Source organism: Oncorhynchus masou, chromosome 29 (assembly GCF_036934945.1).
Source record: "Oncorhynchus masou masou isolate Uvic2021 chromosome 29, UVic_Omas_1.1, whole genome shotgun sequence".
In the NCBI taxonomy this organism is placed as follows: Eukaryota; Metazoa; Chordata; class Actinopteri; order Salmoniformes; family Salmonidae; genus Oncorhynchus; species Oncorhynchus masou.
Genome location: NC_088240.1, coordinates 41,971,086 through 41,990,210, shown reverse-complemented (window position 1 = coordinate 41,990,210; position 19,125 = coordinate 41,971,086). Strand labels below are relative to the sequence as shown.

Sequence of the window (19,125 nt, the reverse complement as noted above, 5' to 3'; positions counted from 1 at the left end):
TTTGATTAGAAATTATAAACTGGGTGGTTTCTTCCCTAAATGCTAATTGACTGAAAGCCACGGTATATCAGACCGTATAACACGGGTATGATTAGCATTTTTTTTTACTACACTTATTACGTAGGTAACTAGTTTTTAATAGCAATAAGGCACCTCAGGGGTTTGTGGTATATGAACAATATACCATGGCTAAGGACTGTATCCAGACACTCCACGTTGCGTTGTATAGCACATACCGCACACTGTCTGGTCTTATTGCTTAATTATATGAAGTTGGGGCATGTAAAGCTCAGAGCTGAGTATGTGGGCATATGCGTATGGTGAGTGTTCTGCAGTGACGTCTAAAATGCTTGGAATTAATCAGCACCTTGGAGAGCGCTGTCCATTTCAGTACCATTGTACTGAGTGTATTCAGGTAAAAACTCTGATCCCATATTAACATCACTTGTTAAATCCACTTCAATCAGTGTAAATGAAATGGAGGAGACAGGTTAAAGAAGGATTTTTAAGCCTTGAGACAATTGAGACATGGATTGTGTATGTGTGCCATTCAGTGAAGGACAAGACCAGATGCCAGGAGCGCCGGTTTGTGTCAAGAACTACAACGCTGCTGTGTTTTTCACACTTAACAGTTTCCCGTGTGTCTCAAGAATGGTCCAACACCCAAAGGATATCCAGCCAACTTGACACAAATGTGGGAAGCATTGGGGGGGGCAACTCAATATGAAGAATGTATCCTTAATGTTTTTTACACTCAGTGTGTAGTAGGCTACCTGGCTGTTTCATTTGTCTTCTGTGCTGTTATGCTGGTTGTCATTGTTTTCCCCTCATAGATTCTGGTATTTTGATGTGTGTTCGGTTGCTGTTGTAAGGCAGGTCCTCACAAGACATCACCGGCAACAGCGTCGACCATGGGCACAAACCCACTGTCGCTGGACCAGACAAGACTGGCAAAAAGTGCTCTTCACTGACGGTTGCGGTTTTGTCTCACCAGGGGTGATGGTCGGATTCGCGTTTATCGTCGAAGGAATGAGCGTTACACCGAGGCCTGTACTCTGGAGCGGGATCGATTTGGAGGTGGAGGGTCCGTCATGGTCTGGGGTGGTGTGTCACAGCATCATTGGACTGAGCTTGTTGTCATTGCAGGCACTCTCAATGCTGTGCGTTACAGGGAAGACATTCTCCTCCCTCATGTGGTACCCTTCCTGCAGGCTCATCCTGACATGACCTTCCAGCATGACAATGCCACCAGCCATACTGCTCGTTCTGTGTGTGATTTCCTGCAAGACAGGAATGTCAGTGTTCTGCCATGGCCAGCGAAGAGCCCGGGACTCAATCCTATTGAGCACGTCTGGGACCTGTTGGATCGGAGGGTGAGGGCTAGGGCCATTTCCCCCCAGAAATGTCCGGGAACTTGCAGGTGCCTTGGTGGAAGAGTGGGGTAACTCCTCACAGCAAGAACAGGCACACCTGGTGCAGTCCATGAGGAGGAGATGCACTGCATTAGTTAATGCAGTGCAGCTGGTGGTTAATGCAGCTACACCAGATATTAACTGTTACTTTTGATTTTGACCCCCCCCCCCCCCCACACGCACACACACTTTGTTCAGGGACACAATATTCTATTTCTGTTAGTCACATGTCTGTGGAACTTGTTCAGTTTCTCTCTCAATTGTTGAATCTTGTTATGTTCATACAAATATTTACACATGTTAAGTTTGCTGAAAATAAATGCATTTGACAGTGAGAGGACTTTCCTTTTCTTGCCGAGTTTATATGGTGTGTTTCTGCAGTGCCACTGATCAAAAATATAAACGCAACATGCAACAATTCAAGATTTTCCTGAGTTACAGTTCATATAAGGAAATCAGTCAATTGAAATAAATTAATTAGGCCCTAGACTATAGATATAACATTACTGGGAATACATATATGCATCTGTTGATCACAGTTACCTTAACAAAAAGTAGGGGCATGGATCAGAAAATCAGTCAGTATCTGGTGTGACCACCATTTGCCTCATGCAGCACAAAACATTTCCTTTCGCATCAGGCTGTTTATTGTGGCCTGTGGAATGTTGTCTCATTGCTCTTCAATGGCGAAGTTCTAAGTTGCTAGATATTGGTGGGAACTGGAACACACCGTCATACACAATGATCCAGAGCATCACAAAAATGCTCAATTGGTGACATGTCTGGTGAGTGTGCAGGTCATGGAAGAACTGGGACATTTTCAGCTTCCAGGAATTGTTTACAGATCCTTGCATTATCATAATGAAACATGAGGTGATAGCAGCAGATAAATGCACGGCAATGGGCCTCAGGATTTCACCAATGTATTTCTGTGCATTCAAAGTGCAATCAATAAAATGTTTTTTTGTCCGTAGCTTATGCCTGCCGATATCATAACCCTACCACCACCATGGGGCTCTCTGTGCACAACGTTGACGTCAGCAAACATCTCGCCCACACAACGACCATCTGCCCGGGCCAGTGGCCATCAAAGGTGAGCATTTGTCCACTGAAGTCGGTTACGACACTGAACTGCAGTCAGGTCAAGATCCTGGCGAGGACGACGAGCATGCAGATGAGCTTCCCTGAGACGGTTTCTGACATTTTGTACAGAAATTCTTTGGTTGTGCAAACCCACAGTTTCATCAGCTGTCCGGATGGCTGGTCTCAGATGATCCCGCAGGTGAAGAAGCCGGATGTGGAGGTCCTGGACTGGCGTGGTTACAAGTGGTCTGCGGTTATGAGGCCGGTTAGACATACTGCCAAAATCTCTAAAATCATGTTGGTGGAGGCTCATGGTAGAGAAATTAACATTAAATTCTCTGCCAACAGCTCTGGTGGACATTCCTGCAGTCAGCATGCCAATTGCAGTCAGTATGCTTCCTAAAAAACTTGAGACATCTGTGGCATTGTATTGTGTTACAAAACGGCACATTTTAGAGTGGCCTTTTATTGTCCCCAGCACAAGGTGCACCTGTGTAATGATTATGCCGTTTAATCAGCTTCTTGGTATGCACAGCTATACGGAGCTCTCTGCATTTTTACACAATTTGGGAGGCACACGGCGATGGAGTACAGAACTTATTTTGGCCTCTGCATGCCTCCGGATGCGCCTCAATTGTGTCACACCCTCCATACAGAGCTTCCGACCACATTTTCGGATCATGCATAAATTGGATTTTAAATCAGCACCGGAGAGCGCTGTCCATTTCAGCACAACTATATAGTAGGCTACCTGGCTGTTTGTGCTGCTATGTTGTGTTTGACACTTGTTTTCATGCGTTCCAGTACCTCAGTACCCCCCCCCCCCCGGTTCACCTCCCACTCACGATCAATTTTGCCACCTCATGATACTGGTACACACATATTGACCAAAAAAGAAACATTGGAACGCTATCAAAAAACACATGGTAAATCTGTGGCCTTTGAATCTGAACTTGAATTTTCCCCTTCTGTAATTGATGGCAAGGGATTACAACTACGACCATAATAATGGGGTGGATCTATTTAGCGCTTTTCACCAGGGGGAATTTGGTCCCAAGTCAGCACCTAGACAAGATTCTTGTGAGAATACAAAAATCCCTTCATCAACTCTAACATGTTGCATATGGTGGAAGCATTTTGGAGGAACATTTTATGTTTTCTGCCTCACCCACTGCTAATCCAATACTGACATAGCAACTCTGTCAGAAATAATTGACCATAATCCTGTTACTCCAGCTCTTATGTTTGACATTTCTAAATTATTTGTGAACTATGACATTAATGATCCAATGGGCCCAACCTTTGTTAAATCGAATTGGACAATCCTTGAGACCTTTAAACAGCTTGAATCAAATGATAATAAAGGCCTATTTTCTCTCGGAAGGAACGGGTGGGCTGTAAACTGTGCCGTCTTATTTACCAGCTAAAGAAGGTAAGTTGGATGAAAGTACCATACTAGGAGAACGAGCGAGAAATATTCTAGTGCTTAAATCCTTTTTAACAAGCCAATGAACTTTCACTGCTTGTTCAACTGCAACACCAGGACCAGGGAAATGCTGACATTTTTCTTTCCTCTAATGCAATTTATCCTCGCAATGTCATCATCATAAGTGTTAATAAGGGAATTTGCTAAAAATGTCAGCTTGTGCAAAGAAAAGTCATGTTTCTTCAAGATAATTACTGTCTGGAAACCCTCAAAGGGTTCAAACTAAGTTTCTTTTGCTCAAACAAATTATTTGCATCCGCTCTTGTCTATCACTTAGCCAGGTAACATGGAGAGGGTCGATCTCCTCACCAAACAGCCAAACAAAAGGTGTTCCTTAGGGATCAGTGCTGGGGCCCCTAATGTTGTGAAGGTTTTACATTTGTCTTTTTCAACTCAAGATTACATTTGTCAATTTACCTACCACAATGGAGCGATCTATTAATTTCATATTCTACCCTACCTGGAGTGAGTCGGATTTGAAACCCGTTGGCCACAAGCCTGGGATCAGAGAAGGCCACTCCACTCATCTCAGGACTTCCCTTCTCCATGTTCCAGAGAACCTGAGTACACCCACTCGGAAACTAGAAAAACACAAGAACATATTAATCAAGGATACCAAATCTGTACCTGATACCAAATGGGACATTGTAGTACTTGTTTCAATGAATCTCACAGTAATCCAAAAATGAATTATTATGTAATTATAGAAAAACTACACAGTTTTATTTATAAGTATATCAGGTAACTAGCAAACTGTAAAATGAAGTGTAACTAGATACATAAGGGGTGCTACATAATGACCAGATTATAGAATGCGCCATGAAATCGCTCTGAATTTATGAGCTGAGAACAAGATCGTGTCAGTGTTCCTCTTTTTTCTGTCAGGTGAGAAATTGGAGTGATATGTCACCCATCTGTTAACTGTATAGGGTTCTGCAGAATCGCTGTGGGAAGTATATTATTCTGCAGAAGTGTCCTAAACAGCAAGGCCTCCTCCACCCGAAGCAGATTTAACAACTTGAGCTTTCTACCAAATAAAACGACCCAGGCGCTTTGAGAGGCCAAGCCGTTTACAAGCCTGAGGCCCCGAAGTCTTGGGACGCTCTGGGACGAAAGGCGATTAAGCCGCTGCCTGAGGGCAACCACACTGAACGGCAGGGGTTGTGAGGGCTTGGGCCTGGGGCTTCTCTTCTTCTGGAGTTGTGAGGAGAAGAGCTGGTCCAGGACCGGCTGGTTAGAAGGCAGGTCCTTGTGTTTCTAGCCCTGGGGCCGACTCAGCGGGGAGCCCAGACTGAGCCCCCTCTCGGGCTCTCTCACACCTCGATCTGAGGCCAGCTTGGTCTGGAGGTCATAGCGTTCCAGGTGTTTCTTTGCCTTATCTTCATACCTGCAAGGACCAGAAACCCTTTAGCCAATTAAAGAAATGGTATATTATCATCTCCTGAAAGAAAGAAAAAACAAGTACTCGCTGAAATATTGTCTTGTTTTTTTTTTTACAGCAGCAGAGATCAAAACAAATGTTTCTGAGGCAGCCTTCATCAGCGTTTGGAGAACTATAGACATCCACCCATATTTATAGCGGACGTCACATTGTAGTACTGCTTTTTTCAGAATCATTATTTATAGACATGTTCTAATGTTTTCCCACAAAATCAAAATAAACAAAGAAAACTGCACATTTCTCAAGGGAAGCAACCTAACACGAGTTCTTCATTAAGGCCTCTCGGGCTCTCTGTTTTGTAAGACGTGCATATAATATGCCTCTCTCTGTAACAGTCATTTGTATCTATTACCTCCCCTCTTATGTGGCTGTACAACTTGGAATGTCAGTTTGCACACGTCTGACCGCATTAAAGTGCCTGGCGACAGGGGGCTTCTCGTCACCAGTTCTGATGTTGCACTTGTACTCTGTAATACAAATGTTCAATTCCCTCTTAGACTTTCCAACATAATAATAGCCACATGAGCACTTGACAGTAAATGGACCACAAATTTTGTTTTCATTCCCGTATGAGGGTGAAGAAAGAAATCACCATTGGCCATTGCATTACAGTTCCCACAATTATGACATAGAAAATTGCCAGGGGGGAGGTTATACAGAAAATGTTGAAGGGGTACATATTAATCTGCTATTACCAGGCTGTCCCTTAGGTTTCTAGCACTTTTAAAAGCGAATCGAGGGATAGTCTGAAAAGCCCGACCAACAGAGGGTTCCGTAGAGAGAACATGCCAATGCTATTTAATGGAAAATTTAATAGCCAGAGACATAGGGGAATAAGTACTAGGGCTGTCCCCAACTAAAAACAAAATCTTGGTTGACCGAAAGTCTGTTCTTTCGACAAATACCTAGGTGTCTGGCTAGACTGTAAACTCTCCTTCCAGACTCATAAGCATCTCCAATCCAAAATTAAATCTAGAATTGGCTTCCTATTTTGCAACAAAGCCTCCTTCACTCACGCTGCCAAACATACCCTCGTAAAACTGACCATCCTACTGATCCTCAACTTCAGGCGATGTCACTTACAAAATAGCCTCTAACACTCTACTCAGCAAACTGGATGCAGTCTATCACAGTGCCATCCGTTTTGTCAACAAAGCCCCAAATACCACCCACCACTACGACCTGTATGCTCTCGTCGGCTGGCCCTCGCTACATACTTGTCGCCAGACCCACTGGCTCCAGGTCTTCTATAATTGCTCCGCCTTATCTCAGCTCACAGATCACCATAACAACACCCACCCGTAGCACGCGCTCCAACAGGTATATCTCACTGGTCATCCCCAAAGCCAACACCTCCTTTGGCCACTTTAAATGCCAGTTCTCTGCTGCCAATGACTGGAACGAATTGCAAAAATTGCTGAAGTTGGAGACTTATATCTCCCTCACTAACTTTAAGCGTCAGCTATCTGAGAAGCTTACCGATCTCTGCAGCTGTACACAGCCCATCTGTAAATACCCCATCCAACTACCTACCTCACCCCCATATTGTTTTTATTTACTTTTTTTTGTTCCTCTTTTGCACACCAGTATTTCTACTTGCACATCTATCACTCCAGTGTTCATTTGCTAAATTGTAATTACTTCGCTACGGTGGCCTATTTTTGCCTTACCTCTTACTCCATTTGCAGACATTGTATATAGATTTTTCTATTGTGTTATTGACTGTACTTTTGTTTATCCCACGAGTAACTCTGTGTTGTTGTATATTGTCGCACTGCTTTGCTTTATCTTGGCCAGTTCGCAGTTGTAAATGAGAACTTGTTCTCAACTGGCCTACCTGGTTAAATAAAGGTGAAAAAAATAACAATAATAATTGTTTGGTCAAAATATTTAAACGTGTATTTTTCCATATATAGACACAACCTATATGTTTAATAAAATCAACTATACAGTGGGGCAAAAACGTATTTAGTCAGCCACTAATTGTGCAAGTTCTCCCACTTAAAAAGATGAGAGGCCTGTGGAATTCCTCACAATCAAATGTCGACCGCATTATCTACCAAGGGAATTCTCTTCGATTATAATCACAGCAGTATATATTCCCCCCAAGCAGACACATCGATGGCTCTGAACAAACTTTATTTGACTCTTTGCAAACTGGAAACCAAATATCCTGAGGTTGCATTCATTGTAGCTGGGGATTTTAACAAGGCTAATCTGAAAACAAGACTCCCTAAATTGTATCAGCATATCGATTGCGCAACCAGAGCTGGTAAAACCTTGGATCATTGCTATTCTAACTTCCACGACTCCATTTTGTTGCTCCCTGCCTACAGACAGAAGCTAAAACAAGAAGCTCCCGCGCTCAGGTCTGTTCAACGCTGGTCCGACCAATCTGATTCCACGCTCCAAGACTGCTTCCATCACGTGGACTGGGATATGTTCCGCACTGCGTCCAACAACAACATTGACGAATACGCTGATTCGGTGAGCGAGTTCATTAGAACGTGCATTGAAGATGTCGTTCCCATAGCAACGATTAAAACATTCCCAAACCAGAAACTCTGGATTGATGGCAGCATTTGCGCGAAACTGAAAGCGCGAACCACTGCTTTTAACCAGGGCAAGGTGACCGGAAACATGACCGAATACAAAACAGTGTAGCTATTCCCTCCGCAAGGCAATCAAACAAGCTAAGCATCAGTATAGAGACAAAGTAGAGTCGCAATTCAACGGCTCAGACACAAGAGGTATGTGGCAGGGTCTACAGTCAATCACAGATTACAAAAAGAAAACCAGACCCGTCAGGGACCAGGATGTCTTGCTCCCTGGCAGACTAAACAACTTTTTTGCCCACTTTGAGGACAATACAGGGCCACTGACAAGGCCCGCAACCAAAACATGAGGACTCTCCTTCACTGCAGCCTACGTGAGTAAAACATTTAAACATGTTAACCCTCGCAAGGCTGCAGGCCCAGACGGCATCCCCAGCCGCGCCCTCAGAGCATGCGCAGACCAGCTGGCTGGTGTGTTTACGGACATATTCAATCAATCCTTATCCCAGTCTGCTGTTCCCACATGCTTCAAGAGGGCCACCATTGTTCCTGATCCCAAGAAAGCCAAGGTAACTGAGCTAAACGACTACCGCCCCGTAGCACTCACTTCCGACATCATGAAGTGCTTTGAGAGACTAGTCAAGGACCATATCACCTCCACCCTACCTGACACCCTAGACCCACTCCAATTTGCTTACCACCCAAATAGGTCCACAGACGATGCAATCTCAACCACACTGCACACTGCCCTAACCCATCTGGACAAGAGGATTACCTATGTGAGAATGCTGTTCATCGACTACAGCTCAGCATTTAACACCATAGTACCCTCCAAACTTGTCATCAAGCTCGAGACCCTGGGTCTCGACCCCGCCCTGTGCAACTGGGTACTGGACTTCCTGACTGGCCGCCCCCAGGTGGTGAGGGTAGGTAACAACATCTCCACCCCGCTGATCCTCAACACTGGGGCCCCACAAGGGTGCGTTCTGAGCCCTCTCCTGTACTCCCTGTTCACCCATGACTGCGTGGCCATGCACAACTCCAACTCAATCATCAAGTTTGCAGACAACGCTGCAGTTGTGGGATTTTTATATGAATTTATTTGCAAATTATGGTGGAAAATAAGTATTTGGTCACCTACAAACAAGCAAGATTTCTGGCTCTCACAGACCTGTAACTTCTTCTTTAAGAGGCTCCTCTGTCCTCCACTCGTTACCTGTATTAATGGCACCTGTTTGAACTTGTTATCAGTATAAAAGACACCTGTCCACAACCTCAAACAGTCACACTCCAAACTCCACTATGGCCAAGACCAAAGAGCTGTCAAAGGGCACCAGAAACAAAATTGTAGACCTGTACCAGGCTGGGAAGACTGAATCTGCAATAGGTAAGCAGCCTGGTTTGAAGAAATCAACTGTGGGAGCAATTATTAGGAAATGGAAGACATACAAGACCACTGATAATCTCCCTCAATCTGGGACTCCACACAAGATCTCACCCCGTGGGGTCAATATGATCACAAGTACGGTGAGCAAAAATCCCAGAACCACATAGGGGGACCTAGTGAATGACCTGCAGCAAGCTGGGACCAAAGTAACAAAGCCTACCATCAGTAACACACTACGCCGCCAGGGACTCAAATCCTGCAGTGCCAGTACATGTCCAGGCCCGTCGGAAGTTTGCTAGGTAGCCTGGGGCGGCAGGCTAGTGGTTAGAGTGTTGGACTAGTAACCGAAAGGTTGCAAGTTCAAATCCCCGAGCTGACAAGGTACAAATCTGTCGTTCTGCTCCTGAACAGGCAGTTAACCCACTGTTCCTAGGCCGTCATTGAAAATAAGAATTTGTTCTTAACTAACTTGCCTAGTTAAATAAAGGTAAAAAAATTAAAATAATAAAAAAGAGAGCATTTGGATGATTGGGAGAATGTCATATGGTCAGATGAAACCAAAATATAACTTTTTGGTAAAAACTCAACTCGTCGTGTTTGGAGGACAAAGAATGCTGAGTTGCATCCAAAGAATACCATACCTACTGTGAAGCATGGGGGTGGAAACATCATGCTTTGGGGCTGTTTTTCTGCAAAGGGACCAGGACGACTGATCCGTGTAAAGGAAAGAATGAATGTATTGTGAGATTTTGAGTGAAAACCTCCTTCCATCAGCAAGGGCATTGAAGATGAAACGTGGCTGGGTCTTTCAGCATGACAATGATTCCAAACACACCACCCGGGCAACGAAGGAGTGGATTCGTAAGAAGCATTTCAAGGTCCTGGAGTGGCCTAGCCAGTCTCCAGATCTCAATCCCATGGAAAATCTTTGGAGGGAGTTGAAAATCTGTGTTGCCCAGCAACAGCCCCAAAACATCACTGCTCTAGAGGAGATCTGCATGTGGAGGAATGGGCCAAAATACCAGCAACAGTGTGTGAAAACCTTGTGAAGACTTGCAGAAAACGTTTGACCTCTGTCATTGCCAACAAAGGGTATATAACAAAGTATTGAGAAACTTTTGTTATTGACCAAATACTTATTTTCCACCATAATATGCAGATTAATTAATTAAAAATACTACAATGTGATTTTCTGGACAAATGCATACAAAGCTCTTCCCCGCCCTCCATTTGGCAAATCTGACCATAATTCTATCCTCCTGGTTCCTGCTTACAGAAACTGAAGATCTTATAAAACACGTTGTACTACTCCTTTCACAGAACAGAGCAATCTGGCCCTAACCAGAATAGGAGTGGGAGGCCCCGGTGCACAACTGAGCAAGAGGACAAGTACATTAGTGTCTAATTTGAGAAACAGACGCCTCACAATTCCTGAACTGGCAGCTTCATTAAATAGTACTGGCAAAACACCCGTCTCAATGTCAACAGTGAAGAGGCGACTCCGGGATGCTGGCTTTCAATACTTTGTTGAAGCACCTTTGGCAGCGATTACAGCTTTGAGTTTTGGTATGACGCTACAAGCCTGGCACACCTGTATTTGGGGAGCTTCTCCCATTCCTCTCTGCAGATCCTCTCAAGCTCTGTCAGGTTGGATGGGGAGCGTTGCTGCACAGCTATTTTTACATCTCTCCAGAGATGTTAGTTCGGGTTCAAGTCCAGGCTCTGGCTGGGCCACTCAAGGACATTCAGAGACTTGTCCCGAAGCCACTCCTGTGTTGTCTTTGCTGTGTGCTTAGGGTCGTTGTTCTGTTAGAAGGTGAACCTTCTCCACAGGTGAAGGTCCTGAGCGCTCTGGAGCAGGTTTTCATCAAGGATCGCTCTATACTTTGCTCCGTTCATCTTTCCCTCGATCCTGACTAGTGTCCCAGTCCCTGCTGCTGAAAAACATCTCCACCACCATGTGTCACCATAGGGATGGTGCCAGGTTTCCTCCAGAATTGACGCTTGGCATTCAGGCCAAAGAGTTCAATCTTGGTTTCATCAGACCCGAAAATGTTGTTTCTCATGGTCTGAAAGCCTTTTGGCAAATTTCAAGCGGGCTTTCATGTGCCTTTAAATGTGGAGTGGCCTCCATCTGGCCACTACCATAAAGGCCCGATTGGTGGAGTGCTGCTGAGATGGTTGTCCTTCTGGAAGGTTCTCCCATCTCCACAGAGGAACTCTGAGCATCGGGTTCTTGGTCACCTCCCAAAGGCCTTCTCCCCCGATTGCTGAGTTTGGCCGGGTGGCAAGCTCTAGGAAGAGTCTTGGTGGTTCCAAACTTCTTTCATTTAAGAAGGATGGAGGAATCTGTTTTCTTGGGGACCTTCAATGCAACAGAAATATTTTGGTACCCTTCCCCAGATCTGTGCCTCAACACAAGCCTGTCTTTGAGCTATACAGACAATTCCTTCAACCTCATGGCTTGGTTTTTGCACTGATATGCACTATCAACTGTGAGACCTTATATAGACATTTCGAGTCTCATAGCAAAGGGTCTGAATACTTTTGTAAATAAGGTATTACTATTTTCTTATTATTATAAGTTAAAAAAAGTTCACTTTGTATTCATGGGGTATTGTGTGTAGATTAAGGACTTTTTATTTAATCCATTGTAGAATAATGCTGTAATGTAACAATGTGGGGTAAAGGTATGTTTTATTTTTAACAAGAAAATCTTAACAAGAACATTTTCTTAACAAGAACATTTCCCAGGACATCGACATTTCTTATTTGGGTAGAAAGTGTGTTAAAAAATATATATGAAATTCACTGAGGATGGCACTCCCCTTCCTCCTTTGAAGAGCCACCAATGAAAATCATATAGCATCAGACTGACTAGGTGAGAAAACGGATTGTTTGACTATTATTTAGATACTTAAAATATTACCTGAGAAACCACAGGCTCCATCTACAAATTACCTGGCTCCATCTGCACCTTTGTTTAAGAAACTCAATATCTTGTCTATTTACGACATTAATGTACAACAATTATGTACTTTCATCTACAAATACTTCTTCCTCCCAGACTGTTTAAATAAACCATTCAAATGGACTATTCCAGGTTAATTCTGAATCCATCTATTGACCACCAGACACTGTGATAACCTTCACCTTCCCACTGCCGCACCTCACATTGTATCTGATAGAGAATTGACTGAGGTACCATACTCTGGAATTCTTATCTTCACATTGTCAAATCACCGTCATCCCTCAATAACTATAAGCTTAAAATGAGGGTCAGCCTGATGAACCAAACTACCCAATTTGATTATGTATACTGAGTATATTATGTACAATTATAATGAATATGCTTTGTTTAACTGTCTGAACAAACTTTTCTTTGTACATATATTTGTGGTGTGGTTTTCATAAGCCCTTTTGCACTTCCAACCTCAACTGCACACCGTTTTTACCAATTTTTTTATCAGATAGTTTTGTATTTGACTTTTCTTTAGTGCGAATAAATAAAACCTACTTGTTTCCAAACTCAAATGGTGAAACACTAAATGTGATGTTCTTTGTTCGACTGTACATGCATGAAACGAACATTATGGAAAACATGCCTCACACTAAGTCTGGTGTAGTAGAATAATGTATTGGCAAGAATTTGGCACCGTCAACTTTAAGAAGGTTACTAAGAAAGTTCAGCCAGACACAAGTCAGTATTCGACGCCCATCCGTGTCCAAGGACGTCGGGAGATGACGGGGCAACAGGGATTCATTTCACCTTACTCACTTCGAAATTTGATGTTTGGAACAACTTGGCAATTTGACGTTTGAGAAACATGGATGAACGTCTAATTGTGACGTGAGACTGTGAGAGCTTGTTGGGAAAGTTAGCCTTATCATTTAAACCACCTAAATATATTTCCTTTACATTTAGTATTTGAAACTCAAACATGAAGTCCCATCTGCTTTTTCAATAATGCTGCAGAATCTGTATCATTCTCCATACCTTATATTCCAATGCATCAAACATTAGGGGCGGCAGGTAGCCTAGTGGTTCGGTCGCAAGATCGAATCCCCGAGCTGACAAGGTACAAATCTGTCGTTCTGCCCCTGCACAAGGCAGTTAACCCACTGTTCCTAGGCCATCATTGAAAATAATCTGTTCTCAACTGATCTGCCAAGTTAAATAAAGGTAAAATAAAATAAAAAAATAAAAAGTTACACATGCCCACCATGGTGTTGGGTAGCTGCTGACATTTGAGAACACATCTAGTTTATAAATCAAACTCTGGTCATGTTATTGCAGAGCACATTGTATACATTTTTTGCCCAGCTGTTTTTTAGAGAAGATTGTAAGTGTAAGGTAGCTGTAATGTTTGTTTTTAAACCTCCATTCTAGCATACACGACACACACATTTTTCAATCGACGTGCTTTTATTTGAGTTTCTATGCTAATCATATAACTGAAATGTTTCTTTAAGCTACTTACTTAAAATTGTATAAATATAACCATGCCAACACATGATTCAAACATGTAATTCACCAACAGAGAGGGAACTAATGAAACACTGGCTTCTTCAGCAGGCAATTTTACATTTGCAGTAGCTTGCTAGGCTAATCAAACTAACATTAACCAGCCTCAATAAATTGGCTAAGTGGTCAATGGAGTTAGTGCTTCATATGATCAAGACAATGTTCATTGCAAGCTGTATTTTTCAAGTGCACTCAAACAGATATGGATCTTATTTCAGTCATTACACACAGACAGCAGCTCGAGTTTTCATGTGAGGCTGTGTTTCAATGACTGTATATCTGCGTTTACATCTTAGATAGAAGCCGGCCATTGGCTGCCTTCATCACGAGGGGTATGCAGGAGTTCTGATTGGTTCCAATTTTGGCAAATGTGCCTGTGCAGTGTTGAAATATACTTTTTATGAAAATGTGCAAGACTTGAAGGTGCCAACAAATTTTATAGTCTTTAATAACAATGTTTCACTGATATACAAAAAAATCTGCTCCCTCAAAGGAGATCAATCAACTTCACGTTTTTCCGGCTTTCTGCCCACCACCTAGAATATTGAGGCATTCCATAATGGATGCCTCAGAAGAATCTGCAGAATTTTCTGGCAAAATAAAAACCACCAAAGACGAACTCTACAGGAAGACCAAAAGCCAGAGCATCATGTACCAAAATCAAGATAAGAAGAATGCGTTAGCTTGGCCATGTTTTCCGGATGGAGCAGGATAGCATCCCAGAATTTACCCTAAGGTGGACCGCCAGGGAAAAGAGAACCTGGAAGACCTAAAACTACTTGGCGCAGAACTGTGACGGACGAGCTGGACAAGATGAACCTCTTGTGGGGGCGAGGCACAACACGTGGCCAAGGACAGAGTGGTTGAAGGAACTCATTGTAGCCTTATGTCCCCATAGGGGAAGAAGAAGTCAGTAAGTATAATGTAGATTGTCAATCAATTAAGCCCAAAAGGTTGTAATACTACAATGACATAATATTGCTGCTAATGCCTCTGGACCTTTCATCAGAGGGCAATGAGACAAAATCCTAGGTGTGCCACTGCTGCTATGTCCTAGAGGTAAGGTCAACTAAATTACACTCATAAAAAGCCTGCTTTGGTGTAATGGGGTAAAGGCAATTGAATCTGCTACCTTGCACTCCCATACGCTTCAATGTAAATGATTATTTTGGTATTTTGGCACGGCATCCACACATGCAACTGACCTGTGTTACTAGAGTTCACGTGAGAGCGATAACGATTCCTAGAAGTGGCGTGCCCCTTAACTGTGGCGTTGAAAAAGGAGCCAAATATTTGCCTCGTCTTATTTCACGTTTAAGACGGCGGTAACACAAGGTGGGATTCTTAACAGATGTCTTTTTCCATACACTCGTCCATACCTTACATAAGTTCCACACGTAGGCTAGAGCTGAGACACATTTTCCGTCCTTTCAATGACTTTAAACTGGTATGCAGTGATCCACGATAATTGGGTGGAGTGCTTTCGGTAGAGGGTAATGATGCTATTCCATGATGCTGGTTGAGTTGTTCAGTCTCAGTGGATGTAGATCAGAAGATAATGCCATGTATGATTTGTTTTACTGGCATGTGAATGTACATCTGGATGTTGTTAGAAAAGAAAAAGGAAAGGGGGATACCTAGTCAGTCCGTTGTACAACTGAAGGCATTCAACTGAAATGTGTCTTCCTCTTTTAACCCAACCCCTCTGAATCAGAGAGGTGCGGGGGGCTGACTTAATCGACATTCACATCTTCGGTCGCCCGGGGAACAGTGGGTTAACTGACTTGCTCGGGGGCAGAGCAATAGATTTTTACCTAGTAGGCTCTGGGATTCGATTTTTACCGAAAGTCCTTGATGGCAGTACGACGTGCATTGCGTATCTTTGATATAGTAGCAGGTAGCCTAGTGGTTAGAGCGTTGGACTAGTAACCGAAAGGTTGCAAGATTGGAATCCCAGAGCTGACAAGGTAAAAATCTGTCGTTCTGCCTCTGAACAAGGCAGTTAACCCACTGTTCCTAGGCCATCATTGAAAATAAGAATTTGTTCTTAACTGACTTGCCTAGTTAAATAAAGGTAAAATAAAAAAATAAAAAATGTCCAATTTAAAACAATTCTTCACTAGTAGGGAAGCACAAAGGTGAGTGACCTCTCTCGTGCTGAATCATGAGTCACACAGACTATGTCACGCAGACCCACAATGTGCTGTACTATACAGATACCACCGAAAATCATGGTTGTGGAAAGCTGTGGAAAGCTGTGTAAAGGCAATTAAGGGTCACAAAATGTAAGCTTTGTGTAACTTCCTAAAGTTTCACATTTTCTTATAAAATGTTCAATTGCATTTTCTGAATTTTATTCATATTAGTTTCGTTCTCCTACATCTTATTTTTATTAAGCGAAATACTCAAACTTGTTCATAATTTATATACTGAGCAAAAATATAAATGCAACATGTAAAGTGTTGGTCCCATGTTTTATGAGCTGAAAGAAAAGATCCCAAACGCAGCAAAGGCTTATTTCTCTCATATGTTGTGCACAAATTTGTTTACATCCCTGTTATTGAGCATTTCTCCTTTGCCAATCCATCCACCTGACAGGTGTGGCATATCAAGAAGCTGATTAAACAGCATGATCATTAAACAGGTGTACCTTTCACTGGGGGCAATAAAAGGAGACTCTAAAATGTGCAGTTTTGTCAAGCTAAATGCAGGAATGTCCACAAGCTATTGCCAGAGAATTGAATGTTCATTTCTCTACCATAAGCCGCCTCCAACATAATTTAAAAGAATTTGTCAGTACGGACCTCCACATCCAGCTTCTTCACCTGCGGGATTGTCTGAGACCAGCCACCCGGACAGCTGACGACACGGAGGAGTATTTCTGTCTTTAATAAAGCCCTTTTATGGGGAAAACCCATTCTGATTGGCTGGGCCTGGCAACCAAGTGGGTGGGCCTATGGCTGGGCCTTGCCCAATCATGTGAGATCCATAGATTAGGGCCTAATGAATTTCAAATCGTTGAAATTGTTGCGTTTATATATTTGTTCAGTATAATTCAAGAAATGTGGCCCATCTTATGCACTTGCTGATTTTCCTTACAACATCTTGATTACGAACAAGCCGCACCAGACAGGCAAGACAAAGAAGAGGGTTAGTGTGTGTCCACATACAGAATATTAAATTTATTAACCGTCTGACCAGCAAAATACCTTAGAGTGCTCAAGATGCATGGCATACTTTGGAAAAAGGAGATATTTCATGCAGAATACCTGTTTAACAGTGGAAAATATTGACCATGTAACCTAGTAATCAGATGCAGTCTGGAAAATATAAACATAGCTCATATTAACAATTCTGTCTGGGTAGCAACATGAATAAGCCAAGCAAAATTTCCAGGGCCATATTTTACACATGCAAGTGACAGGTCAATCTTTCTTTTTTTTGCCTTGCTAATAATAACAAATGGAAACTGCTTCGAAGGTGAAGTCTGGAAACTCACTTCTTTCGGTCCTCCTCCCCCAGGTTTTTCCATCTCTCCTGCACGGCAGAGGTGATGTCCTGGAGGCTTGCTGTGGGGCTTCTCCTGGAGAACCTCTGCCCGGGTCTCCCTCTCAAACAGGCAGCGGGGGACAGGGGGGGGGTCCTCATGGTACAGCTACTGATCAGGTTGTAGGCCTTCAGTGACGCACGTTTTTCCGTTATAGCGTTGGACACCTTTTTGCCAGGCCTGCTCTGATCCTTGGCCTGGACCAAGCCCAGGTCACTGCTGCATCCGGTGGGCAGGTGGACCTTGACGGACTACAGTGGCTCTCCTGTGGAGGGGTCTGTCAGAGCCGTGCCTCGGCTCCAACTCACTGCTGATAACTGCTCAATGTCTTTGTCAGGATCTTGGTCATGGCGGTTGACCCTCTCCGGGCCTTTGGCTGGGCCTGGATTTGTTATCTCGCTGCAGGTCAAAACAATTTCATCTTCCAATAGTGGAAAAGTCAAAGTCCCCTGGGATTTGGTTGACTATCCAGTCTTCAGAGGAAGAGGAGGAGCTAGTGTTTACTGTCTGGTCACCAGCCACTACCCTGGATGGAGAGCCATCACTGCAGCCAAATGGCGCTTTGTCCACCGTGACACTGTGCCCCATAAGACTGTCCTCGACGTCAGCATTTCCCCTACAGTTCCCCAGTGATAATGGGCAACTGTAGGCATCGTCTCCAGTGACTGGTGGAGCCTCAGCAGGAGACGCCGAACCAGGGCCATACAAGGAAACCAACAGCGTCTCCAATGCTGCCAGCACAGCCCCCTGACAGTCACAGTCTCTGAGAAATAAAGTAACACACTAATGCCCATGCTGTTCACTTTCCTTTCTTTACAGGCAGTGGCTGTGCACCCAGGTAACTGCACATTTAGTTAATGTGGTTAATTACAGCACTGGTCAGCTCCTCCTATTTCAAATGGTGGTGGCTAAGGAACTGATTGGCAACTTATTGTTTTACTGTCAGCGCTTTCTATTTTTATCACAGAAAATCAATTATTTTGAGGAGAGAAACGAGATAGTTGGACAAAGGGTAAAGGGACAGTAACGTTAGCTAGCCAAAGCAAGTGAATGGATTCCTTGCTGTACCGTAGAAGCTACATGTAGGAAAATCATACATTTGCTAACTGGATCTTGCATCGCATGTTTGCAGCTGAATCGGTCAGAAAGCTGAGAAGGATAAATTGACTGGTAACTGGTTCTGCAGCTACTGTCCGTTTTTATACATCTTTTGAACATCCTCAATCATATTTAGTTTCCACTAAGTTTTGTATTCTTTCAACCAAAGATCATAGAAAGAGAGTGGTAGTGTGGAACATGAATCTGTCCGCAAGGAAATTGAGAAAAAAAAAAGAGAAAAACAGAAACCCTGTTCTGGTGCAGAATCTGGGTCTTCTTGGGGGGGGGGTCAGGTTGATGCCTACAGTGGATGCGGGAACAGCGATGTTGAACATCATAGTGGGATAACGGCTGCAGGCAGAGTCTGCCGGGTACTGAGCCAGGTAGTGCTGCCGGACCACCTGATGGTCAAGCAGAGAGAACGTATCAGAACTGCAGTGGTGATCCTATGGGCAATGCTTCACAGTGACAGTGTTGTAGCATTTACATAACAAAGTGACTTCATCAATGACAGAGAGAGCTACATTTGGGATAACAGACAGGCCTATGTGAGGACAAAGTGATACTTGAGAGGACCACAATGGAAATAAG

The 19,125-nt window shown here is 43.5% G+C and overlaps 1 pseudogene; it reads right to left on the bottom strand.

The window, feature by feature from the left end:
* Positions 1-19,125, bottom strand: part of LOC135519611 (PMS1 protein homolog 1-like) — a 56,566-nt pseudogene that overhangs the window by 26,732 nt on the left and 10,709 nt on the right.